Raw genomic sequence first — 27,191 nt, 5'->3', positions numbered from 1 at the left:
CCTCCACAGGAATTGGCTCCTTCAAGTCCATGCAGGCCTTTTCCAACCTCCCCAACCCCAATCAATCATTGTTTCTATCATTTAAAAGAATGCTTTATGTTCGGGCCATGTTAATAACAGAGGGGTTGCTTTTGTTTTTCAAGTTTATGGCTTTGGGCAAAGACGGAACCGTCCTTTTTCGTGCCATTTTTGTCTGTGCCTGTGTCTCTGCACAGAATGTCTGTGTCATGTCTGTTTTCTGAGCCACGTTTTGTTACCTGGAAAGATTTCTTAACATCCTTCAAAGCCTGACTTTTTCCTCTGGACCCCAGTTCTAATAAAGTTAGCTAATTAAAATTATGGAACTGCAAAAATAACATCTTAGCAGATTCTCAAGGTTTTGAGAGACATGATTAAGAAGTCTGGCAATTAGTCATTCCATAAAAACAAACAAAAAAACACAGCACAGGTAAATAGCACCTTTTTGCTAACCCTTCTCATGTCAGATCAGCTTAAGAAAAGAGAATGCTGAAGAACTGTAGGGAAACTCAAATTCTGCCTCACCTGTAGAAACAGGGGGAAGCAGCAACAGTCATGGGGATCCCACATACCTTTCCCAAACAACTCAAGAACTCCGTATGTGTGTGTATAGGTGTGTGTGTGTGAGAATGGAGGTGGGTATGGAAGAAAGGACAGACCCCATGGTTGGCATTCTCTAAGCCCTGGCACCTGAAACTATCCTGGCACCAGTGGCCACAGCCTTCAGCAGGTTCTGTCCAACAACTGCATGGGTGAGGTGAGAAAGCCAGTCAGCCTCTGCATCTCATAAGCCCACTGTTCTCTGTTTCAGTTGCAGTAATGTATGTAATTTATGGCAACTTAATTTATTGCTGCCCAGTTTTCTGATTGGTTTTTGTGAAGATCACATGTTTGCAACAGTGTTTATTTAGCATAAAGCAAAGCTTATATGAATGTTAACTTCTTTATTGTTTATAGTCACTTCCTATTTGATCACTGTATATGGGCTTTTAGATGTTACCAACATATAATGCCTGCATTGAGATAAATGATTTCTTTCTGTGTTTACACAGAAATGTGGAAGCAAATTCAACTAAATCAAGGCCTCCCCAGGAATGTAGAGAAGAAGAAAAAGAACCTCTTTCTCTTTCTTGTCGCTTCTCTCCTTCCCTAACTGTAGCAGAGAGAAAGAAAATATACATAGTTCAGTTAAATTTGGTACTGCAGATATGCTAGTGAAAGCAGTTTTAAAGGGACTCTAATCAAAGCCCACTGAAGGGATATGGAAATTGTTTGCATCAACTGTATTAACAACAGATTTAAGAATTTGGGAACTTTAGGAAAACAGAAAAGCTGCTCACTGTTACTTGAGAAACGCTGGCAACCAACAGCCTGCTTTTCAGTTATCAAGAGTCAGACTTCTGAGAGCCCTGTCAGCAAAAAATTGGCACTTTAACCCTTTCCTGGTTCACAAAAAAGAAGTGTTTCCTGAGAATTGAAAATAGCCAAATGACTATATTCCCTTATAGGGAAAAGAGAGAAAGAAAGTTTTTGTTTTATATTGCTTATTGGCTGATATTAAATGTGGAGGAATATTGACTATTCTAATTTGGCCCAGAAAACATTCTTCAGCAAGTGGAGAAGCCATGATAAGTTTGGTAGACTTTTAATAGGAATAAATTGGATATACAACGCTTGCAAAATAAAACTAAACAAACTTTCAAATAAAAACATTCTATTTTTTCTAAAGGGTGAAATGAGATATGATTGGTGTTATTTTTCAGAGAAATCTGAACGGACTAAAAATTCTAAATTCTACAGGGGAAACTACTTTGTAATGGTTGGTGAGGAGAATCCCTTTTGATTTCTATGTCTTATCTTAAAATCAAGTTCATTCCATGAGTGAGTTAGCTCTTAGTCATATGACTTTAATCTTAACAAAATACAGACTTCCAGTTAACTAAAATATGCAGAAGGAATAACCGTGAGACTTGAATACTGAATAATAAGTTCCAATAAAGGAAAAATTTAAAAATCCTAGTAATAGATTATAGAATTCTAATAACATCATGGAAGTGGTCTAGATCTCAATTTTAGTCAAGTTCAGTGTATCAAAATGGCTGCTACAAACACTTTTTTAGGACCATCTTTTTAATTAAAAAGATAATAAGAGAACATGTTGGATGATCTTTGCTAGCCTGAGAAACTTGTTAGCTCTAGCCTAATAAGCTACATGAGCCCTGCAATATCATTTGGTTGAGACTCAAATGGATGGCTAACAAAATGAGGGTATTAATAATGGTCCCCATAAATCTCTGCTTCTGATTCTCTGGATGTTCTTTATTATACCTAGGGAGTTTCCTCTCTCTGAAAGTTCATTCTAAGGGGCAGCTAGGTGGCGCAGTGGATAGAGCACCAGCCTTGAATTCAGGAGGACTGGAGTTCAAATTTTATCTCAGACACTTAACTGTGCGACCCTGGCCAAGTCACTTAACCCCAGCCTCAGGGGGGAAAAAAAAAAAAAAAAAGAAAGTTCATTCTATCTCTAGATTTCTCACACTGGAAATATGCTCTGCCATAGGGATCATTTTCCTATTGGCTGGTTACTCGTAGAACCTCCATTTTTAAGGGAAGTGCCCCATTTTATTTCATCTCCAGTACCCACTTCTGATTCTCCATATTTTGTTTTCTTTTTTTTCTCAATAGTATTTTATTTTCCAAATACACATATAGCTTTCAACATTCATTTTTGTAAATTTGTGTTCCAAATTTGTATCTCTTCTTCCCTTACAAAACAGCAGTCTGATATAAGTTAAACATGTACAATGATGTAGTGTGCTTTCTAGAGCCCCCAAGTTGGGGTGCCAAAATGTACTGTGTTATCTAGAGTCCCCATGCTGGGGTGCCAGAATATACTGTCGGGACTAGCTCTCTGGAGGACCTCCAGACCAGCCTGAGTCCTTGGTCTAAGTGGAGATGTGATGAGGCAAGACCCATGACGAAGGTCAAAGATGGAGTCTGTCTATTTCAAGTCCTCTCTGTCGCTAAATACCTTAGAACAATTACATCACCACAGCACACTGAGCAAGTGCTAACTATAAGCACCCTACTATTAATATGTAGAGGGCTCTTTACAGTAAGCATCTCTGCTTCTAGTAGAACACAGGTGATCACACCCCACCCTGACTTCTTAAGAAGGGTGAGATGCCTCAAAGGGAGATGAGAGCTGAACCAGACCTTGTCAGCAGGTTCCTTTTGGGCTGCAGGGTCTTATACCTCACTGAGAGTTCTCCCACTGCCTGTGGCTCTCTACACGGTGCTTTATATAAAATGAGCTGGAGAAGGAAATAACAAACCATTCCAGCATCTTTCCCAAGAAAACCATAAATGGAGTCACTAGGTGTTGGACCATACACAAGCTCTCTCTTCCGGGAGTACTGGAGGAAGGGTTGTGAACTTGTCCCTCGTTATAGCCATAGGTATCCAAGAGTGATTCATAAGGTGAGATGAGCTGCTTCTGAAGACTTGGAACAGCTCTCTCACTGGTTCCTCACTGATACTGTGAGCCACAGAGTTAAACCCATCCAAAGCCAAAGGGGCTGCCCACCTGAATGACCCCAGAGCATACATTCCATTCTAGTCCAGTCAGCATTTCCCCCCCTTGTGGCCTAATGGAAGCAGACTGGTAATGGAGGCACCGATGCATTCAAGGTACAGATCTCGTTTTCCCTGTTCACCATGACTTAACTAGAAAGCAATTAACTGAGTTTTAGCCTTGTGGCTCAGATTGGCTCCTGAGTGGATGGAAGAACTTTTAAAGAAAATGTTTTGTTAATTTTATTAAGCAGCAGTTAGTTTTCTTTGGTCTCTTTTCTGGCTTCAGTTTATGTGAGGAAAGAGATCCTTTATCTGGTTAGCAGATTCTCGTTTTATTCACAGAGCCAAGTTAGGCTGTTTTCCTTTAATTAATGCCGGAAGATTGGGTTCTGGAAACAGATTGCCAAAGGCTGGTGCACATTCTGTGCCACTGTAAACATCACTAGAGCTGGCCTGTCACCTTGTAACGTAGTGACATTTAAACAGACCATAAACATCATGACGGTGGCAAAGATCTCAAAGGTAGGTTTGGCATAAAATCACATCATATGAAGATTAGATCAGAAGGAAATGAACATGTGGTTGGGGGTGGTAGGAGATGTGGAGAAAAATGGTAGATATGATAGCTATAGCTATATCTGTACAGATATCCTATCTGTAGAGCTGCTAAATGAAATTGGTATTACAGTGATTTTGCCTGGCATCAAAGATCCCTCCAGGTCTTATTCAGTGACGGTCCGATCCTTTGCCATTCTGGAAGAGAGGGCAGAGATATCAGGAGGCGGGTCGACGGTGAAAAGGCCACGAAGTTGCTGCTGCAGCCAAGTAGAGAGGTCTGTTGTCCTAGAGATCTGCCAAAGCAAGGCGGCCTTTGAAGCACGCTGGAGACCAGAAACCTGTAAGGAGCCACCACCAACCAAGGTCTCGCTGTCGCCTATCCTCAAGGGTCCATTTGCAAAGGCTGGGAAGGTTGGAAAAGGTTTTCTGGGAGAGGTGGGAGACCAATCCAGATGCTTCGGAGATGTGAGTTCTGCCGGGCTCGGTTTCGAACCAGCGGGAGGGCTAGGACGAGGGCGAAGACCAAAGACAGGCACCGGCTCTTGAGCCAATTAGGCTGAAGAAATGCTCAAGCCTTGAGCGAGCTCGCATTCCTTTCCTTGTGAAAGTTCTCCCGAACAACCATTAGATGGCGATGTCCACTCAGACCAGGTTTGGTGGATGACGTCAGGAGGAGGCAGAGCGTATGCAGATGAGAAGACTTTCGGTCCGGGTTTCTCGGAGCGGTTCCTGCTTCTGGAAATCAGATTTGTGGGTTCGGAGAGAGGGCTAGGGTGGAGAGACTTATCCCCTTTGATCCTGTCTGAAGCGCTGGAAGCGTGTGTAGTCTGTGTGTGTATGTGTAGCGTGTTGTGCGGGACGCGGAAGGGCTGTGCAAGTAGGCGTGAGTTAGAAGTGTGTGCCTGTTGAGGGAGCGCGCGCGTGTGGAAGTTTCTAGCATACTTACCTGGCAGGGGTGATTCCATGATCATGAAGGTGGTTTCCCCAGGGCGAGGCTTATCCATTGCACTCCGGATGAGCTGACCCCTGCGATTTCCCCAAATGCGGGAAACTCGACTGCATAATTTGTGGTAGTGGGGGACTGCGTTCGCGCTCTCCCCTGATTCCTTTTGTGTCAACAAAAGATTATCTGCATATTTTTTTTTTTTTTAGTGTAGTTGTTAGTTGACAAATTCTTTTGCGTAGTCTACAACGTGTGAAACTTGCATTTTCCAAAAGTTTGGTCAAGAAAGTTAACGGATTGTTATGGCTTCTGTTGTAAAATTTAATGATACTTACAAGTCAGATTGTAGAGTAGCTTTAATTTCTCAATGAAAAAAGCATGTTAAAATAATGAAAGTTTAAGGGTATTCTAATCAATTGCAGGAAAGCTAAGAATTATCATAGTTATTTTCACTGTGAAATGGATGACATTATTTCAGAGTATACTAGGGATTATGACCCGATTAAAAAAGTGAACTAAACATTACAAAGAAAACAACTTGGCAGAATTTAAGAACTGTGGTCGATGAATACAATAGTCAATCCTATCTCTAAAGCCCAACGGTTTGAAAATTGCGGTTGGAGAACTCCATATGGGGTCTTAACTGACAATATGGGGAGTTCTCGAAATGATGTAAGTGTTTGTATTATATAGATTTTTAAATTACTGTTTACTACAATTTTTATTGACAAAGCTTTTATTTTCAAAATATATGCAAAGATAGTTCTCAACATTTACCCTTGCAAAAACCTGCGTTCCACATTTTTTTCTTCCTCCCTTCCCCTTACCCCCCTCCCTTTGATTGGCAAGCAATCTATTTTAAACAATTTTTTATATTTGTTTTTAAAACTACGTTGTGTTCCACAATCCTCTTTTTGGATATAGATGGCTCTTTGTATTACAAGTCTATTGGCTTGGAATCACCTCCTTATTGAAAAGACCCATGTCCATCAAAATTGATCATGGTATAATCTTGTTGCCATGTACAATGATCTCCTGGTTCTGCTCATTTAATTCAGCATCAGTTCAAGTAAGTCTCTTCGTGCCTTACTGAAATCATCCTGCTGGTCGTTTCTTACAGAAAAACAGCATTACATAACATTCATAAACCATAACTTATTCAGCCATTCCCCAACGGGTATCCGTTCAGTTTCAAGAAACATATTTCAAAGAGCAAAGGAGCTGATGTTGCATCCAAGAATACCTTATCCAGCAAAATTAAGTATAATCCTTGAATGGGGGGAAGGGGGAAATGAACTGAAAGATTTTTAGATATTTGTAACAAAAAGATCATACACTACCGAAAATTCACTATACAATATCCAGAAGAAATATAAGGAAATAATTGAAGACTAATTAAGAGGCATTGATTAAGATCAAACTTTACTTATGATATATTAAAATATCATTAATATTAGTTATTGTTATTAGGAATAATATTCTTTATATTTATTACTTCGATAATTTGAAAGAAAGATTGGAGCTGAATTTTATGTGATGAAGTGATTTTGAAAAATAAAATTGGAAAGAAAATGGTTAAAAAGAGAAATTATCTCATAAAAGTACTGTGTGATGATAGGAAGAACTAATATAGAGCAAACAGGTGGGTGTGGAGATCTAGTCATAATAGAACTTTAATTTGAGTTGAAGAAACTGTATTTATATGAAGAGGTTTAGATGTCTTATGAATTTCTAGAGGTGAGAAAACTGAAGAGATAGGGTGGGGGAGGAACTTTTAGAAGGGATATTTTTAGGGGAATGGGATAAATGGACAAGGGAGTGACCTTTAAAGGGGAGATAAAATAAAGAGTAAAGGTAAGGGAGAAGAGATTAACAAGGAAAAACCCCACAAATATCAATTATTATAACTTTGCGAATGGTTGTTCAGAAGAACTAACCCGTGAAATGGAAACAGCAGAATGGATTAAAATCAGAATCCAACAATATGTTGTTTATAAGAAATATTAAAAAATTAGAGCTACATACAGAGTTAAAATGGTAGAATTTATTGTGCTCCAACTGATTTCAGGTATAACTATCATTGGAAAGGTAATAATAAAGCTTACATGATACTTTTGCTTTATATTTAAGAGAAATAAGAATTTGTTCAAATATTTGCAGATTTATGTATAATTACCTTTTTATTGTACAACACCATGAAAATGTGTTTTATTCCATGTATTAAAATTGTTTTAAAGAAAAAATGTCAAAAAATGATAGAGAGGACCAGGAAAAGACAAATAAAGCCGGAAATCTAAGGAAAAATGAGTTTAGAATTTTTAAAAATTGGAAGTGGAAAGATTGTTCTCGATAATTAGAGGGGAATGGGAAAGGAAATCAGGGAAAGCTTCTGGAAAGAGATGGAGCTTGAGAAGGAATTCCAAAGGAAAATCAGGATGAAAATGAGAGAACCATCAAGGTGCAGCAAGAAACTCCTTAGAAAGGAAGCAATATAAGATTGGAATAAATTGGAGGCAAACAATGGAGATCTCCAAGGAATAATGCCATTTTTATAGCAAGCAATTGGAAGTTATTTAAAATTGATCGCTTGTAAAGAGCAATTAATTTTTGGATTGGAGAGAGGAGACCCGAAGCAAAGAAGTTACAAGATTATGGCCCAGTAAAAAATAGCCTGAGCAGAGAGAGGTCTGCAGGAATTGTTGTTGGTTGTGACTTGGTAATTAATGGGAAGCTGGAAGGCTGCAGAAAAAGAAGTTACCAGATATCAAGCTAGAAAAATCTTTGGGCAAAAAACTCAGAAAGCAATAACCTGACTTATTTCCAGTCATATGAAAAAATGCTGTCAGAAAAATGCAAATTAAGACAACTCTGAGGTATCATTGCACACCTCTCATAAAGGCTAAAATAACAGGAAAAGATAATAACGAATGTTGGACCAGGGGATGAGGGAAAACTGGAACGCAAATATGTTGTTGAGGGGTTGTGAACTGACCCAGCCATTCTAGAGAGCAATATATAATAATGTTCGAAGGGCTATCTAGTGCACATAACAGCAGTGTCACTATTTGGTATGTAAAAACGTTACGAAATATTACTTGTTCTATAAGAAGTGAGCAGCAAAATGATGCCAAAAAGGCCAGAAATGATGCCAAAAAGGCCAGAAGAGACTTAACTGATGCACAAGTAGAACCCAAAAAGAGAGTATTGTGAAATATGGTTCATAATACAGCATTTTCGTCTTTTTTGTTGCAGCCTTCACAATTTTGTGGTGGAAGCAAAACCAAACATACAGATTAATGCTTCTCCGAACCCGCCAAAAAGAAAAACGCTAAAGTTCTATCTACCAAGAAATATACACACTCCGAACCTTCCATTAACACAAGAGAAATCAGGGGAGAGCGCGAACGCAGTCCCCCACTACCACAAATTATGCAGTCGAGTTTCCCGCATTTGGGGAAATCGCAGGGGTCAGCCCATCCGGAGTGCAATGGATAAGCCTCGCCCTGGGGAAACCACCTTCATGATCATGGAATCACCCCTGCCAGGTAAGTATGCTAGAAACTTCCACACGCGCGCGCTCCCTCAACAGGCACACACTTCTAACTCACGCCTACTTGCACAGCCCTTCCGCGTCCCGCACAACACGCTACACATACACACACAGACTACACACGCTTCCAGCGCTTCAGACAGGATCAAAGGGGATAAGTCTCTCCACCCTAGCCCTCTCTCCGAACCCACAAATCTGATTTCCAGAAGCAGGAACCGCTCCGAGAAACCCGGACCGAAAGTCTTCTCATCTGCATACGCTCTGCCTCCTCCTGACGTCATCCACCAAACCTGGTCTGAGTGGACATCGCCATCTAATGGTTGTTCGGGAGAACTTTCACAAGGAAAGGAATGCGAGCTCGCTCAAGGCTTGAGCATTTCTTCAGCCTAATTGGCTCAAGAGCCGGTGCCTGTCTTTGGTCTTCGCCCTCGTCCTAGCCCTCCCGCTGGTTCGAAACCGAGCCCGGCAGAACTCACATCTCCGAAGCATCTGGATTGGTCTCCCACCTCTCCCAGAAAGCCTTTTCCAACCTTCCCAGCCTTTGCACACGAACGCTTTGAGGACAAGCGACAGCGAGTATCCCTTATAAGTTTTGGGTCTCTGGAGTGTAGGTCTCTAGGATAACAGACCTCCGTCCGGATCCTTCCCTTTCCAGCTGCAGCAGCAACTTCGTGGCCTTTTCTCCGCGGACCCGCCTCCTAAAGTCTCTCCTCTCCTCCCGAATAGCAAAGGATCGAAACGGTCACTGAATAGGACCCGGGAGGCATCTCTGACGCTTTCCAGTCCCTCTCATTCATGAAAACGAGGCTTTTTCTTCAGATACTTGGATATAAGTTTCCACCGGGAAACTTGACAATTGATTGGACTCGAATGGAATAACAGACACCCTGCTCATTAAAAGCAGATCTACAAGGGTGATGAGATCGTCTCTCAGTCCATCTCGACTACCTTGTTCTTGAAAAAGGAATTTCTTCTAACGATATAATACTTAAGTAGATATAGAGACACACGCACGCGCACACACATTACAGAGAGGAGAGACAGAGAGAGACAGAGACAGAGACAGAGAGGGAGAGAGAGACAGAGACAGAGAGGGAGAGAAAGACAGAGACACAGAGACAGAGACAGAGATGAATGTGACTGGTATATCCCTGTCTCTCCACTTCCCAACCTCTGCCTGAGAGGATAATATTAACATTAAATTTCTTACCTCTCCATTCCTTATTCCTTTTTCCTGCTCCTTATTAATTTGGAAAATATCCTCCCCTTGCTGGTCCTATAAGATATTAAGGAACGTTACCATTGTTATTATACTGCAACTCAAACGATATAAGTTTGAATTTGGAGGGACTCAGGCTCTTCATTTCTCTCCCATTACTGCCCACTTCAGACTCGGAGACCATCCATCAAAACTTTCCATGCTAGCACCTATTCTGGCCATATGAGCAACTGTGAAGGTTGGTAAAGCTGTCTCTTTGTGAAGATATTCTTCTTCTTTTTTTTTTAATAATAGGTTTTTATTTTAAAAATACATACAAAGATAGTTTTCAAAACTCACCCTTGCAAAGTCCTGTGTTCCAAATTTTTCTCTCCCCCTCCCTTAGACAGCAAGTAATCTAATATAGAGGTTAAACACGTGGAATTCTTCTAAACATATTTCCTGATGAGCAGAATACTTTTAGGAAATAAAATAGCCTGGAAAATTCTTCATGAACAAAGTGAAATACACTGCATAGGATGTAATTGTAATGTTCTAGAATGACCAGCTGTAAATGACTTTGCTATTCTCAGTAGTACAGAGAAGTCAAAGGGAGAAATGGCTTGAAAAGTGCAGTTTCAGTGAATAAAACCTGGGGCAAGTTCCAGAAGGTTTGGAAGAGTGAGAGGAGAGGAGGGCAAGGAATCAATTGTCCAGCTTTCTCACAGACTTTAGTCATGAAAATGAGGAGTAGGGCTATAAGTTGACTATTATTGTGACCTAAAGAGTAAGTGAATATTTTTGATTTTTTTTTTTTTTTTTTTTTTTTTTTTTTTTTTTTTTTTTTTTTGAGGATGCAGGAGACAAGGGCGTATTTGCAGGCAGTGGGGAAGCAGCTGTTAGAGATAGATTAAGGATCAGTGAGAAAATGTGGACAATAGGGCAGCTAGGTGTTGCATGCAGTGGAGAGAACTCTAGATCTGAGATCAGGAAGATGAGTCTGAGTTCCAAGGTGACCTCAAACACTTACAATCTGTATGATCCTGAGCAAATCACTTAGTTCTGCTTCACAGTAAAATGAGCTAGAAAAGGAAATGTCAAACCACTCCAGTGTCTTTGTCAAGAAAACCCCAAATGGGGTCATAAAGAATCAGACATGGCAAAAATGATTGAGCAACAACAATAAAGGGACAATCTGCAAGGGAAGGTGGGACAGAATGGGATCAAAGGTATCCATAGAGGGATTCTCCTTCTCAAGTCATAGGTCAGTTCATCTTCTGAGACAGCAGTGAAATGAGCAGATTAGTGTTAGACAATATCTGGATAATGTGAAATGAGGAGGAAGAAGTTCTAGGTGAGTGGCTTTTTTTTTTTTTTTTTTTTTTTTGGTTAAGCATGAGGCAAGTTCTCAGCCAAGAGAGTGGAGTGCCAAAAGGGGGATTGAGGAGTGAGGAAAAAGCTTTTAAAAGTTGCTGTAAGGAGTGGAACAGTGAATTGCTTAGGAACTTTTAAAATGATCGCCTTTTTTCAATGAGGACTCTATTCAACATGGTTTGGTAATTTTTAACAGTTCTGCTCAGCAGGATTATCATTAATAGGAACAAATGCAGCAGATAGTGGCAATAATTCAAGATTGGAATTTGGTAACGCTCCTTCTGTGAAACAGCCAGGTAGCACAGTGGATAGGGCACCAGATCCAGAGTCAGGAAGATCTCGGTTCAAATCTGGCTTGTGTGACCCTAGCCAGGCCCCGTCATCCTGTTTGCCTCAGTTTCCTCATCTGTAAAATGAGTTGGAGTAGGAAATGACAAAATCACTCTAGGATCTTTGCCAGGAAATCCACAAATAGAATCTCAAAGAGTCCAACACAAATACTGAGCAAAACCAATTCTTCTTTGGAATCTATAGAAAGTTGCCTAGAATATGAAAAGATTAACCGAGAAGAAAAATGCATGTTTTTCCTCAGTTCTTAAATAGTTAGGTTTAGAGATTTGGAACAGAGACTTTGACATTTCTGAGAATCAATGATTCTAACCACTATCTTTTTATGTCAAAAATGCTATAATACTGATCATAGCAATAATCTTTGATTTGTGATCAATGGGATTAATTTCAAGATTAGTCCATCCAAAGACAAAGAAAAGAAAAGATAGTCCTAGAGGCTGAGATCTATGACAAGCCTGCTGTGGGGTGTAAACCACCCATATATAAAAGTAAACAGAACATTTCTTTATTTTTAAAAGGACATATCCCTGCCATGAATTTAGGATTCATATATTTAGGTTTGTGTGTGAAATCTGAAAAAAAATCTGAAAAGACCTCATGAAAACATCATAAAACATTTTTAAAGAGTAGCACCATAAGAAAAACAAATGCCAATTATAAAACTTAACACCTTAACCACAATTCCCCCCCCCAAATGAACAATACTTTAATTCTCTTGATTTAGACTTCCACATGTCCTTTTCCCTTTTTTATGTTCTCGTTGGGATACAGGTCCAGTATGGATATTGCTGCATCAAAGAGATGCACAAGAAAACTATTTTCTTGAAAATAGTATTTCCAAAGGGAGTAGAAATTCTGCCAGTGACCTCGACATCTCACCTCACACACTAAACACTCAGTAACTTTTAGCTTGCAGGATCCCAGCAGCTTCTGACTTCCAGACTACATTCACTGTAAGTCCTGATTAGTAATAAAAAATCACTAATCTAACATAAACATCTTTCCTTGTCCATTCACCATTGCTTCACATTCACACTCCACACTTCTGACAATTCTTTTTTTTTTTTTTTTAATAGTTTAATACCTTTATTTTACAAGAAAGAAAGTGAAACTAGAGAAGTTGTCTTAAGTGATAAGGTTTATGGCTCCAAATGTAATATTTTTGATCATAAAGAATGGCCTTTTTTAATTGTAAACAGTGGTTTTCACTATACCATGGTAACATGGTTTCTGTCATTAACTTCTTTTTTCTTTTTCTTTTTTTTTTATTAAAACTTTTTCTTTTCAAAACATATGCATGAATAATTTCCTTTTTTTATTTAATTTTTATTTTATTTTATAATTATAACTTTTTTTTTGACAGTACATATGCATGGGTAATTTTTTACAACATTATCCCTTGCACTTACTTCTATTCAGATTTTTTCCCTTCCTCCCCCAACCCCCTCCCCCTGATGGCAAGCAGTCTTATATATGTTAAATATATTACAGTATATTCTAGATACAATATATGTGTGTAGAACCGAATTTTTTTGTTGCACAGGAAGAATTGGATTCAGAAGGTAAAAATAACAGTTCTATAATAATATAAGTGTTCTGGATGTAGCTGATTCTGTCCATCATTAATCAATTGGAATTGGATTAGCTCTTCTCTATGTTGAAGATATCCACTTCCATCAGCATACATCCTCGTACAGTATCATTGTTGAAGTGTATAATGATCTTCTGGTTCTGCTCGTTTCACTTAGCATCAGTTGATGTAAGTTTCTCTAAGCCTCTCTGTATTTCTCCTGTTGGTCATTTCTTATAGAACAATAATATTCCATAACATTCATATACCATGCATGAATAATTTCCAACATTCACCTTTGCAAAACCTTGTGTTCCAATTTTTTACTTCCTTTCCCTCCACTCCCTCTCCTAGATGGCAAGTAATCCAATATATATTAAACATGTGCAATCTTCTATACATATTTCCACAATTATGCTGCACAAGAAAAATCAGATCAAAAAGAAAAAAAATGAGAAATAAAACATAATGCAAGCAAACAACAGCAAAAAAAAGTGAAAATATCATGTGATCAATACTCAGTTCCCATAGTCCTTTCTCTGGGCACAGAACTTCTGACAATTCTTGTTGCAGTCCACATTTCAAGATTAAATACAGTTAGAAAAATCAGAGTTCTATCTGATTCTCTAGGTTTGCTTGTTTGGTATTTTAAAAAATTTTCAGGCTCATTATTTTTCTACCACTAATAGGAAAGTAACAAGAAGGGGGAAAATGGCAAACTTTTGAATGGTTTCCTCCTCAATAGAGGCTCAGTTCTCCCTGATATCAATATTAAGTAGTACATAAATTAGGGAAATGTATTTTTCCTAAAGATGATCATTATGGAAGTTTATTAACTATGTGACTTTGAGCAAACCACTTTATCTCTACCTCAGTTTCCTCATTTGTAAAATGGGGATAACAAAAGCACTTACTTTCCAGAGTTATTGGGAGGATCAAATAAAATGTTTGGCGTAATACTTCTCCCAAGTGAATCATATAAATATTAGTAATACTTTAAAATAGGTGGGCAATTTTATTGAACTAATTGGCCCCACCTTTACATCTGCAAGGATGAAGTTCCACTGCTTCTGAAAGATCAGAGCTGCAGGTGACCCAAAGGGACATAATCAGGTTACATCATGTTAACAGTCACAATTTGTATTCAAGAAGTGGGGCAAGAGATATTCATATGGATCTGTGACCAGATTAATTTGGAAGTTCCCTCCAGCAAAGCAGAGTGAAATCAATGCAAGTCTGTCTATTCATTGGAATTCTTGTCCATGTTCTCCTAAAAGCTCCTCTGTGTGTGTGTGTGTGTGTGTGTGTGTGTGTGTGAGAGAGAGAGAGAGAGAGAGAGAGAGAGAGAGAGAGAGAGAGAGAGACAGAGAGAGAGACAGAGAGAGAGAGACAGAGAAACTGAGACCAAGAGACAGAGAAAGAGAGAGACCAAGAGACAGAGAGAGAGAGAGACAGAGAGACAGAGAGAGAGAGAGAGAGAGAGAGAGAGAGAGAGAGAGAGAGAGAGACTGAGAAAGAGAGAGAGAGAGAGAGAGAGAGAGACTGAGAAAGAGAGAGAGAGAGAGAGAGAGAGAGAGAGAGAGAGAGACTGAGAAAGAGAGAGAGAGAGAGAGAGAGAGAGAGAGAGAGAGAGAGAGAGAGAGAGAGAGAGCAAGAGACAGAGAGATCTCATTTGTAGCTAGACTGTATTACTCAGCTTTCTCAAGTGAGCTCAATTCTACACAATCTACCCTATGGAAAATTTGCTAAAGCTATATTTGTTAGACCTCCCATAAAGACTAGCCAATTTCTGGAGACTGCTAGGTAACAAAAATCCCTTTTTTTAAAACCTTGCCCATATTTCAAGTAGGAATGAGTATTCTGACTCTTTCCCTTGCTAGGGATTTGTACCAATAAGATTTGGATCCAGGAATATTTGGGAAAATCAAGGGAAATCTCTACTAGCCTTTCCAAGTCACCATCATAAACATATTAGGAGACCAGGGGCAGGATATGAACTTAAAAATCAATTTAGGCTCCACAGATATTTTCTCATCAGGTGAAATTCTTTCAAAGACCAGCTTTGGCTCAGGGTTTTCTCTCAATCCACATAGCTCTCTTCTAATGTCTTATTTTTAGTGTCACCAGAAGATACTGCATTTCCAAATGTCATCAGCCCTATTTTCTCATATCAAATATAGTACTTGTAACCCAGATCCAAAAGAAAAGTCTTTAATTTTTTTATTTTAAAATTTTAGCTTTTATTCTTTATTTGTCTCCAACTTTCTCTCTTATTCTTGCTGTGAAGAGGTGAAAAGTGAGAGGTCTTTTGAGAGAAGCTCCGGATCATAGATGGAAAGATTGTTCATCCTCCATTCTCAAAGAGGACCAGTGACTTCTTTTTTTCCTTTCTGAGGCTGGGGTTAAGTGACTTGCCCAGGGTCACACAGCTAGGAAGTGATCAGTGTCTGAGATCACATTTGAACTCTGATCCTCCTGAATTCAAGGCTGGTGCTCTATCCACTGCCCCACCTAGCTGCCCCTAGGACCAGTGACTTTCATGAGAATTGGATATAAGAGAGGCAGAGTTGTGCAAAGTTCTCAGTCTTACTCTTTTCTCTAGTTAACAAAGTCCACTGGCAAGACAAAAGATAGGATGATAGCTGGAAAGGATCTTAAAAGTTATGTCTTAAAAATCTCCTTTATTTTATATATTACTACAAAATAATAATAAGTAATTAAGTACAGCTAAGTGGTATAATAGAGCGCCAGGCCTGGAGTCAAAAAGATTTAGTTTTCTGAGTTCAAATCTGGTCTCAGATACTTACTAGATGTATAACTGTCTAATTCACTTAAGCCTGTTTGCCTCAGTTCCTCCTCTAGAAAATGAGCTGGAGAAGAAAATGTCAAACTTTTCTAGTGTCTTTGCCAAGAAAACTTCAAGTGGGATTATGAAGAGTCAGACATGACTGAAAAATGACCGAACAACTATAATAATAAGTATTCATGTAATGTTCTTTGCTTTGGTTTTCTGATGGTCTCTGGAGCAGCCTTCTTTTCAATTCAGGAATCACCACAAGAGTAACCAGGTGTTAAAGTTCAAATCCTTTATTATCTCTTTCAAAGTCTTGTCTCCTTGCCTGGGTCTCATTAGCTTTCTTAAAGGCCTTCTGGAGGCTTGGTTTCAGTGGAGAAAATGCAGGAGGAGAGCCTGTCACCAGTCCTTTGTCTTCTCTCTCTGAATCTGGCTGTGATCCTGGCTTAGATGCTCTACACTGAGTATAAACCAATCATTATATCACTAGGAAACCATTATTTGTTGTAGTATTAAATCAATCATACTGAATTTAGAAAACTATTACTCACCATGCTAAACTAGATCACCATTGTCTCATCACTTCCACTGAGTTGGCATCTTTTAAGAATTTGTTTTAAGTATAGAGTTCTGGCCCATAACATATTTATGTGACACTTTAAGTATTACAGTCTTTTAGGTATATTATTTCATTTGATCCTCATAATTCCATGAGTTTGGAACTATCATCTCCATTTTACAGATTAGTAGACTGAGAGCTAACAAAGCTAAATGACTTGTCTAATATGCCTTTCAACAACTATTTTCTTATAAATGTGAAAATTAATGGAATAAATCAAGTTAGTATTGAATCAGAATCAAAACTGCATTTATGCCTGAGGAATTTGGAGCCTTTCCCAGGCCTGACATTTATTGCCTTTGAAACCTTGAGTGGATGCCTTAATTTAGTTGGGACTCAGTTTCCTTCTAAAGTTTATAACTTTGAGGCAAGATCTTAATCCTGACTCCAGGTTCAACACTGATTTCATTAAAGCACAATGCCTCATTTAAGTTTTCCCTCTATTTCACTTTATTTAAAATAAAACCTTTTTTAAAATTAAAAAAAAATATTCAGTTAATGAAATCAAATATTTAAATAAATGTCGAAAACGAGGTAATTTGACAAAAACTGCTTGGAAAACTGGAAAACAGTATGGCAGAAACTGGGTATTGCCCAACATCTTATACTATATACCAAGATAAGGTCAAAATGAGTATATGGTTTAGACACAAAGAATGATACTAAAAACAAATTAGGAGAACAAGTAATGGATCTAGGCAGAAGGGAAGAATTTGTGACTAAATAAGAGATAGAGAACACCAAAAGATATAAAAAGGATAATTTTGATTAGAGAGAAAACTTGTAAAAAGTAGCAACATTGTATGATCAACTGTTAATGACTTTATGCATTTTCAGCAATACAATGATACAAAACAATTCCAAAGGACTTATGATGAAATATGCTATCTATATCTAGAGAAAGGACTGATGAAGTCTAAATGTGAATTAAAGCATTTTACTTTATTTTTGGAGTGGATTTTTTGTCTATCTTCTTTTACAACATGACTAATATGGAAAGATATTTTGCACGATTGTACATATATAACCTTTATCAGATTGCTTACAACCTCAGGGAAGTGATAGAAAAAGGAAAGAATTTAAAACAAAAAAAGTGAAAAAAATAATTACTAAAAGTTGTTTTTATGTATAATTGGGAAAATATTATTTAAAAAAAGAAACAAATAAAAAAGAGATGGAGGTAAAATCTTGCCCCCATACCCTTACCCTTTGTAAGATAGAATGGAGCAAATTAACAAACAACAGACACACAAAATATTTTTGTCTTATGACCCTTTCCAGACTTATTAAAGTATTGCCACTTTTGGCACTGTTTTCCTTCCTTCTTGCCTAGAAGACTTCTTTAATGGAAAGGGGATAGAGGCCAGGAAAATGCCATATTTTATTACTGAAGGTCTTAAGAAGAAAACTTGTCAATGCCAGCATTCATCATCACATGTAAATAGTAACAAGAATCAAGACAATTATCTTGCCAAGATTTTGCAACACTTACTGTCTGTCTTTTAGATGAAGACCAAAAAAATAGAGAAATCTGCCTAGACTACTAACATTGGCTACATTTTCCAGGATAATAAAGGGGATTCAATTGGGTCTTTAGATTCTGTTAGGTTCAGAATAAAATGGAATCAAATTTTTCCAATTACTATTGTCAATTAATACATTTGATTAATATTGAATATTTAACTTATGTTTTATATTACAATTTAAGAAGACCTACCATTTATCTAAGTTTTCTTTCAAAGATCATGTCAAGGAGGCTTATAATTAGCTTATATGATCTGGAGATTGAAGGACATGGTTTCAAGTCCCTGTTACTTTCTACCTGCGTGACTTTGGGTGGATCACTTAAGATGAAGGAATTGGACATCTAAGGTCACTTTCATCTCTAAATCTATGATTCTGTTTCCAATGTTCTCAAAACCAAACTATACTTTTCCAAATTAGACACAATACATTACAAAAATATATATCTAACTATGGTATACCTTGGATTCACACTGAAGATTGGTAATCTCAGTCCCTAAAAACAGTAATCACTAGAGTAATAATTTTTACCAAGAACCAGACTCAGTTTATGAAGTTAGCAGAACACATATATTCTAATGTACACTATAGTTTGTCAAAAATAGTTTCCTAACATATACTTTATAAATGATGATGATGATGCTTACTCCCACCTGTCAGTATAGATCATAACCCATACAGGCCTTTTCATCTTGTATTACTCTTCCTTATATTCTATGGATTGTCCACAGAGATCCATTCAATTGGTTGAAAGCTTCCCTCTAGATTTTTTTTAGACAAAATAAACATAAATCTCTTTTAGAAGTGTGGAATGTAATCCATCTACCTGTGATTTTCTCTTGCTTAATACATAGCTGATCAATCTATTTCTTGCCATATGTTTTTTGTATGATGTAGATTGTGAAGTGAAACCCAAAATTGTCTTATTTTTCACTGTTGTGATTATTGGTGAATTTAAGACCAATTAATTTTCAAAATTTGCTTTCAATTAAACAAGCATTTTTCTCTCTCCCTTCCTTCCCCCATTGGAAAAAAAAGAAATCAAATCTCTTGTAAACAACCAGGCAAAACAAATCCCCATAAAGAATTTAGGTTAGATATAAGAAAGAAGTGAGAATGAGAATCTGAAAGGAAGCTAGGTGGTCTAGTAGATAGTACACACTAAGCCTGTAGTCAAAGATTTATCTTTCTGAATTCAAATCTGGTTTCAGACATTAACTAAGCTGTGTGATCCTGGCCAAGTCATATAACCCTGTGTGATTTTTTTTTTAATCTGTAAAATGAGCTAGAGAAGAAAATGACAAAGCACTCTAGTATCTCTGCTAAGAAAACCCTAAATATAGTTATGACAATAATGAGACACTACTAAAATAATTGTACATCAACAAAGAATTTGAATACTAGATCATATTCTAAGAATTACCTAGTTTGCCCTTCTAGTACAGATGACTAAACCCACAAAGATGAAGCCCAGATTAATATAATGACTTGTTTCATTATTTTTAAAAATTATGCATATTTTTTGTTTTTTCATCACCTTGATTTCTTAATATATTTCTACCCTCCTACCTCAGAGATATATCTCTTGTAGCAAATATGGCAAGATAGGCTCTGGGTGGCTACACATTGGCCAGAGTTCTAGGTTGATGTATGAATATTGTATTAACATCATTAGATAAATTCACAGAAAATAATAAATGTTTAATAATGTTTCTTTACTCTCATCGGTTCAACCTCCCTGCAGTTTACAGTAGCCTTGGTTTGTTGGGGGAGAGGAATGGTTAGTACTGCAGTTACATTTAACCACTTAATATAGACTAACGTTTACAAGGGAGAAATACTTCAAAGATATCCCAAGGACGCTATAAGCATTTTCCCCAATACCTCTAGTGCATATTTTCCCCGCTATCTATTTCTGGGGGAGTAGGAGACACATGTGATTTAGTTCCTACATAATTCTCCACCAAGTTCATTATGACATAGGATAGACTTTCATTGGGTTAGAGCGAAAGGTTACTCCCAAATATTCAATATATCATTAATGGGCTAGCTGCAACACCAGTGGTTAATACAGCGCTTGACACATAATAGGAATTTAATAAATGCTTGTTGACTGACAACTTGCCTGAATTCTAACTTCTAGATTCTTATGGATCATCTAATCCTGATCAAAGATTACTCTCTTTGAATCTAGAATGGAAATGAAAAAATAAGAAAGCCAAGATGCTTCTATTTTTGGAGTGCCATATGTCTTCAGAGAGGTAGAAGGCCCTAAGGCCTTTCTCCTTACAGCATAGGGATTCTTAATCAATCACCTTATTTCCTTTGACGCAAATCAGCAAAGAATCTGCATCCTCTTTTAATTGTTAGCTGTTTATATTTATTGACCATGTTTCTTTTGATGCAAGATTATAAAGAAATTTGAGCAAATTTTGTTTATTGAATAATTATACTTGGTTTTTTTTGGGAGAGGTAATTGGGGTTGAATGACTTATCTGGGGTCACACAGCTAGTAAGTGTTAAGTTTCTGAAGCTAGATTTGAACTCAGGAACTCCTGATTCCAGGGCTGGAGCTCTATCTACTATACTATCTAGCTGCCCCTGAATGATTATGCTTTTAATGTAATTGGTTTAGGAGAAGGAGCTTTGGATACCTTCAGCTCACATCATCTGCCTGGATACGGAACAATATTATTTCTTTCCATTCTTATGTTAAGAGACATAAAGAGAAATATATTTGAGAATTTTTTTCATTGTGTATTTTATAAGATGTTGAACACAGTAGGTGCTTAATAAATGTTTGTTGTTGACTCAGCACTAACCTCTAGAATGAATTTGTAATAATAGTAATGGTATGGTAATGGTAATAATGGTATGGTGAAAGTAATCTACTCTATATTGTTATTATGAAGATAGAAGAAGTTAATGTATGTAAAGTGCTTTTTAATTATCCATTATAATTGCATGAAGAGAGGATGAAAAAGATATAGAGGAAGGGCCTAATAAAAACTGTAATGAAAACAATACTGTATTTTTGTCAGTTTAAGTTAAGTTTTTAATATATTAAAATGAAATGCTTTTAATGGGGAAGTAACAATATGTGAGCGAAGTCTTTTGCCAGATGCTTCTCAATGTGATTGGTCCAAGTAGAGATAGAACAAAATGGAAAAATGGCCTAAAGTGGATCAGGCCGGATATATCCAAGCCTTCCTCCCAAGGAAGGAAGAACTTCATTTATTAATTAGTCCAGGAAATAATGCTTTTCTTCATATCTGACTTCAGACACTTACTAGCTGTTTGACTCTCAGCAAGTCACTTAATTGCTGTCTGTCTCAGTTTCCTCATCTATAAAATGGGGATAATAATAACAACTAATTCCCAGGTTGTTTTAAGGAAGCATTTAGCATAATATCTGGCACATTGTTGATGCTAAATAAATGCTTGTTTCATTCCTTCTAGGTTGGAACATAAATACTTTATTTACTTTCAGGACTTGCTATAGTTCTTATTTCTAGCTCTTTGCATCTTCCTATTTTTTGATGTTAAGGCAATTGCTTATTGATACCTTTTCCAGTGAACATGAATGAGTAACATAAAATAAGCATTATTAAACATTTCATTATTTTCTGTGAATTTATCTAATGATGTTAATACAATATTATAGGTGATGAGTACCTGTTTCAGGGAAATGAAATTGTTTAGATCTCTTTGAGGAGAAAAGAAATTCCTTTTGACCTTTCCCATTTCTTGTAATTCAGAGAGAAGGCTAAGGCATTCCTGTAATTATTCTTTATCCACTTCCATTCCTTCATAATAATAATAGTAACTAGCATTTATACAGTACTGTGCCAGGTATTGTGCTAAGCCCTTTATAAATGTTATCTCATTTGGTCCTCACATCAACTTTGAGAGGTAAATGCTGTTAAATTCCCCAATTTACAGATAAAGAAACTGAGACAGAGAGAGGATAAGTGACTTGGTCAGGGTCATGAGGCGAGTAAGTATCTAAGATCATATTTGATCTCTACCATCCACCTACCACTATTAGCACTTTTTTTTTTTTTTTTAAAGACTTGATAACACAATAAGACAGCTTGGCAGGGTAGTTAGAGAACCAGCATTAAAATTAGAAAGACCTGCCTTCAAGTCCTGCCTCTGAACATATTGGCTATATGACTTTGGGGAACTTATTTAGCCTCAAAGTGCTTCAGGAAACTCTAAAGGTACAAGTTACATAGAAAGTGCTACCATTTATGGATAGGAGTTTTCTTACCCAGGAGTTCCCTAGTCATAATAAAATCATGGGCCTGGTCCCTGTCTCTAAATATTTATTATTCTTGGTGAATTTACTCATTGATGTTAATACTTTGTTTTAAGTAGTGAGCTGTGACTTAGAGTATCTGCTCCAGAGAACTGAAATACTTCCTATCCATTTAGAGAAAAAAGGAATTCCTTCTGGCTTCTTCCATTCCTGTTGTTTCAAGGAGAGGACTATCATTCCTCCTATCAACTCTATACTTTCATTCCTTTTGTTACTATAGTCATTTAAAAATCCATTTTTTAAAAAAGGCATGGTAATGCAGAGTAGGACAACTATATGCAAGTTGGAGGCAGCTTGCTCTTTTTCTTAGTATTTCTTTGGACTGATTAAAAGAAAAAATATTTAATGAAGGGGAATTTGATTAATTATTAAGCTCTGTCCAAGCTAATGCAAGCATATTTATTAACCAGGTAATGAGAAATTTCCATCACAAAAAATGCTTTCTTGAATTCCTGATGATGGTGATTCCACAATCTTGCTTATTAGGAGTTATGTAGGAAATTGATTGTCATGCAGATTTGGAAAAATATGATTTTGAATAACTTATATTTTATCTGTAAAGCTTGGCTCCTCCTCTCATTCACCCTGAAAGCTCTGTACTTGGACTCCTGAAATATACTCTGAGATTTTCCAGGGGTTTGCACCCAAATGTTTCTGCATTCCTAACCACAATTTCCCTCTCTCTATTTTTGTTTCTCTCCCATACTTTTTTTTCTCTCAGTCTCTCTGCTTCTCTTTTCTCACTCTCTTCCCCCTCTTCCTTTTACCTCTTACACATTCGTGCACACACACACACACACACACACACACACACACACACCACTTAGAAAATGGCTCAACAGAGAAGTATTAAGATTAGAGTGTGAGCAGTAACAAGATTGGCTAAATATTGTCAGTGAAATACTGGGAAATGGTTTCTTAAATATTTCCTCCCACCCGCCTTGAGACTGAAGAAGGCTAGGCTTACAAGTGAAGGTGAAGGTTAACTACAGGAAATATCTCCAGCTCTAAGTGTAAAAAGAAAAAAATATATCTCTCCCTCTACTTCCTCCTCTCCTCCCCACTCCTACTTCCCATCCTCTTCCCTCTCCCCTCTCCCTTCCTCCTCCTCTATTTTCTTCTCTCTCTCTGCTCCATTCTCTATTCCTCCCCTTCTTCTTCTTCTTCCCCCCTTTCTTGTTTCCTCCCTCACTTTCATCCTCTCTCCCTCCTCCCTCTCTTCCTCCCTCTCTTTCTTTTTCTGTCTTCTTCCCTCCTTTTCTCTCTTTCTTCCTCCCTCTCTTCTTCCTTCTCCTCCTCTTTCTTCTTCTCCTCCTTCTCTTTCTTCTTCTTTATTTTTCTTCTTCCTTCTTTTTGTTCTTCTTCTCCTTCTCTCCCTCTCTCCCTTTCTTTTCTTGGTCTTTATCCCCTTTCTCTCATATATGCATATATATATGTATGTAATTTACATGCATGCATGTATGTATGTTTGGTTGATTGGTTAATTAAAAATAAATAATTAGATTAAAAAATTAATGAAGGCTAAATGTAGTTAGCATTTAGGTAAAAGGAATAGGAAGACAATGAGTTGATGGATGATAGTTCTTTGATTGGATTAATGTTTACAATTCAGTTCATCAGACCTCTTACTATCTATTTTATGTGGAAAAAATGTGGAAAATGTGTGTGTGGTAGCTGTTGAAATATAAAGACAGCTTGATTTACATGTGGCACGGATAGATATCTGATTTGAGATTTGGCCCAGCTTTCTCCAATGGAGACTAATTTCCTCCTTTGTGGGGAGTACAAGGTGGGTTATAGCTGAGAGTGTGGTCCTTTTCTTTGCCTAACTATTAAGAGGGGTATTGGACTAGAGTTAAAACTCTTTGAGGCAAAGAAGTCTGCTAAAGAATTGACATCCAAGATATATAGGGAGCTAATTTAAATATAGAACAAGAAACATTTCCCAATTAATAAGTGGTCAAAGGATATGAACATGTAATTTTCAACCTTGTGAAAACAAGGTTGTTCTATAGCCTTGTTAGAAGAATTCATGAAAAACATGAAAGAATGCTCCCAATAATTAACAATAACAGAAATACAAATTGAAATTACTTTGAAGTCTTGCTCCATGTCCTTCATATTGGTAAAGATGATCAAAGATGAAAAGAGGCTATGAATTACACACAATAATATACTCTTGATGTGTCTGTGAAATGGCCCAACCATCTGGAAAACCATTTGGAATTTTACTAGTAAAGCCAATAAAATGAACATATCCTCTGATTCATTAATAGCACTTCTTGGCATGTATTGCAGTAAAGTTAAAGGGAGTAGAAGGTCTTATGTATACAAAAATATTTATAGCACTTTTTTTGTGATTGCAAAGACGTGGAAGTAAAGTTTATGTTCATTGATTAAAGAATGACTGGACAAATTGTGGCATATGAATGTAATGGAATATTAATTGTGGCATATGAATGTAATGGAATATTATTTTCCCATAAAACATGAAGAATATGATACTGGATAAGATAGTGGACAAGATTACAGATACTGGAAAAGACTTTAGTTGAACTGATACAAACTGAAGTAAGCAGAAGTGGAGAGGGAGGAATTCACACAATAATGGAAAAGTCTGTAACATTGAAAGACATTGGACCTCGGATCAATGTAGTGAATAATCTTAAATTCAGTGAGCTGCTAGTGAAGCATGTCTCTCTCTTCTGAGGCGAGGGTATTAGACTATGACTGTGGAATGAGGCATATCTTGTCAGACATAGTTAATATGATGATTTATTCTACTTAAATGTTTTTCTTTTTAGGGAGGGTTGTATTGGCAGAGAAAGGAAAGTCTTTGAGAAAGTCAATTTTTTTAAAGGAACATTTGTGAATCAATAACAAAAGGTAAGCAGGATAGTGGATTTTAAAGGAAGCCAAGGGAAGAGAGATATTCAAGAAGGATCCAGCCAAGAGTATCAAATCCTACGGAGAAGGAAAAGAGGATTAGGACTGAAAAAAGGCCATTGATTTGGTGAGAAGGCATTTATTGATAATTTTGAAAAGAGTAGTGTCAGTACAGTATTTTGAATGGAAATTGGAATGCAGTGGATTAATCACAATGAATCCAATATGTATGTTTAGGAGAAAACAGTTTTTGTAATTCAAGTATTTTCCCCCCTAATTGATACTGGTCACTAGGGAACATTATGATAGTAGAAACGCCTAGTTATCTGGATTCCTTTTACTTGGAAACTGGGATTTTTAAATTTTAATTTGGGGAGGTTTATTTTGTCTGATGGGAAATGGTGAGGTGATTGCAGCTGCCAAAATCCTTCTGCTCATTAATTCCTGGGTTTCATGCAAATGTGCATGTTTTCAATTCATCTATGGAGAAACAGTCTCAACTTCAATCCTCAAGAATTCAAAGCAAGTACTACATTTGAAAACCTAGTTCTGGGGGCGCTAATCGGAATTCTGGCTACATGTCTCAGAACTGTTCACATTTTGGGAGAAAAAGAATCATTCTTCTGCCAAGTTGATTTTTTTAAGAAACAGAAAAAGATTCAACTATTTCCCATTAAAACCAGGTGTTGATTTTCCCAGGCCAGTGGATAGTGATATTTTTATTGTGTCTTTCCCAATAAATCCTGGAGGGTGCCAGGTAACTGAGACCATTACTAAGGAGAGAATATGTATTTTCAGGTGGTACTTGAAATTCTAGAAACTTTTCCCACTTTGCTCTTATGTGTGCATGCATGTCTGTGTGTGTGTGTATGTCTGTGTGTGTGTGTCTGTGTATGTGTGCATACTGCTTTAAAGGAAGTAATTTAATATAAGAAGATCACTAAACAGATGTTGTTCTTAAGTGAGTGCTTTTGTATAGCTCTCTGGAGAGATATATAGAGGACAATGGGATTCATTGTTCCTGAAAACCATCAAAAAATGTCAGCATATTCTTTTTCATTTTCTTCTTAACTTAGTGTTCTGGGGCCATTTTTGGAGGGGAGATATTATAAATCTTCTGCTGAAATAAAAACATCATATTGGGTTCCAGATATTTTTAGTGGGATATTATAGGGAAAATGTGAGAGAGAAAGTTACAAAAAGTCACTTCCCTTCCATCCTAACAAAAGGAAGGGACTATAGATGTGGCATACTGTATACATTGTTGACCACTTTTTTGTTGAACTGCTTTATTTTTCCTTCTCAAAGGATGCAGATCCAGAAAATAGGAAATGAGATCAGGAAAAGAGGAGATAGAAATTAGGATGGCAAGACAGGTGAAATGCCAGAACTCAGGGTTAAGGGAAGTTCCACAGGTCATTATTATACCACATTGCCTCTGTTCATCTATTAGTTCTGGCAAAATCCTGGTTAAGATGATTCTGAGCACTGAAGGCAATGGAATAGTCAAAGAAGGGTGATCTGAATGTGCTTTGGAAGTGAGGAAGTAGTTGTAAAAATACTGTACTAAAGTACTAGGTAAGGACACAGACAAGGTCACAGACATTAAGGGTAAAGTGCAGGCTTGTGAGCAAGCACAAATGAGGACTTGGAACAAACTGTACAGTTCCCAGTTTTGAAATGGCCACAATGGAAAAGGTCAGCTATTATTTGCCATTCAGCCTAAAGCTCTTTGCATTCATTAGGGCATATCCCTAGTTGTCTGTTAACCATGCATTATTCTTTCCTTATTTCTGTTGTAAGCATCTATCCAACATAACAAGCATAAGAAGCATAGATGGTGTCATCCAGGGCGATTTCTGCTTGTTGTCTTTTGGTGATTGATTTTTTTCCTGCTATTAAGACTCTG

At 37.2% G+C, this 27,191-nt stretch overlaps 2 non-coding genes across 2 annotated transcripts; one reads left to right on the top strand and one right to left on the bottom strand.

Annotated features, from left to right (window-relative positions):
• Window positions 1-5,090: 5,090 nt before the first annotated feature.
• LOC141565264 (U1 spliceosomal RNA) lies at window positions 5,091-5,254 on the top strand. Its single transcript, XR_012488940.1, has one exon. It is a non-coding gene; the product is annotated as a U1 spliceosomal RNA (small nuclear RNA).
• A 3,230-nt stretch (window positions 5,255-8,484) lies between these two features.
• On the bottom strand, window positions 8,485-8,648 carry LOC141565172 (U1 spliceosomal RNA). The gene has a single exon (XR_012488869.1). It is a non-coding gene; the product is annotated as a U1 spliceosomal RNA (small nuclear RNA).
• Between the last annotated feature and the right edge of the window lie 18,543 nt (window positions 8,649-27,191).

The sequence above is a fragment of the Sminthopsis crassicaudata genome, chromosome 3 (assembly GCF_048593235.1).
Source record: "Sminthopsis crassicaudata isolate SCR6 chromosome 3, ASM4859323v1, whole genome shotgun sequence".
Taxonomy (NCBI): Eukaryota; Metazoa; Chordata; class Mammalia; order Dasyuromorphia; family Dasyuridae; genus Sminthopsis; species Sminthopsis crassicaudata.
This window is presented reverse-complemented; position numbering and strand designations above follow the sequence as displayed.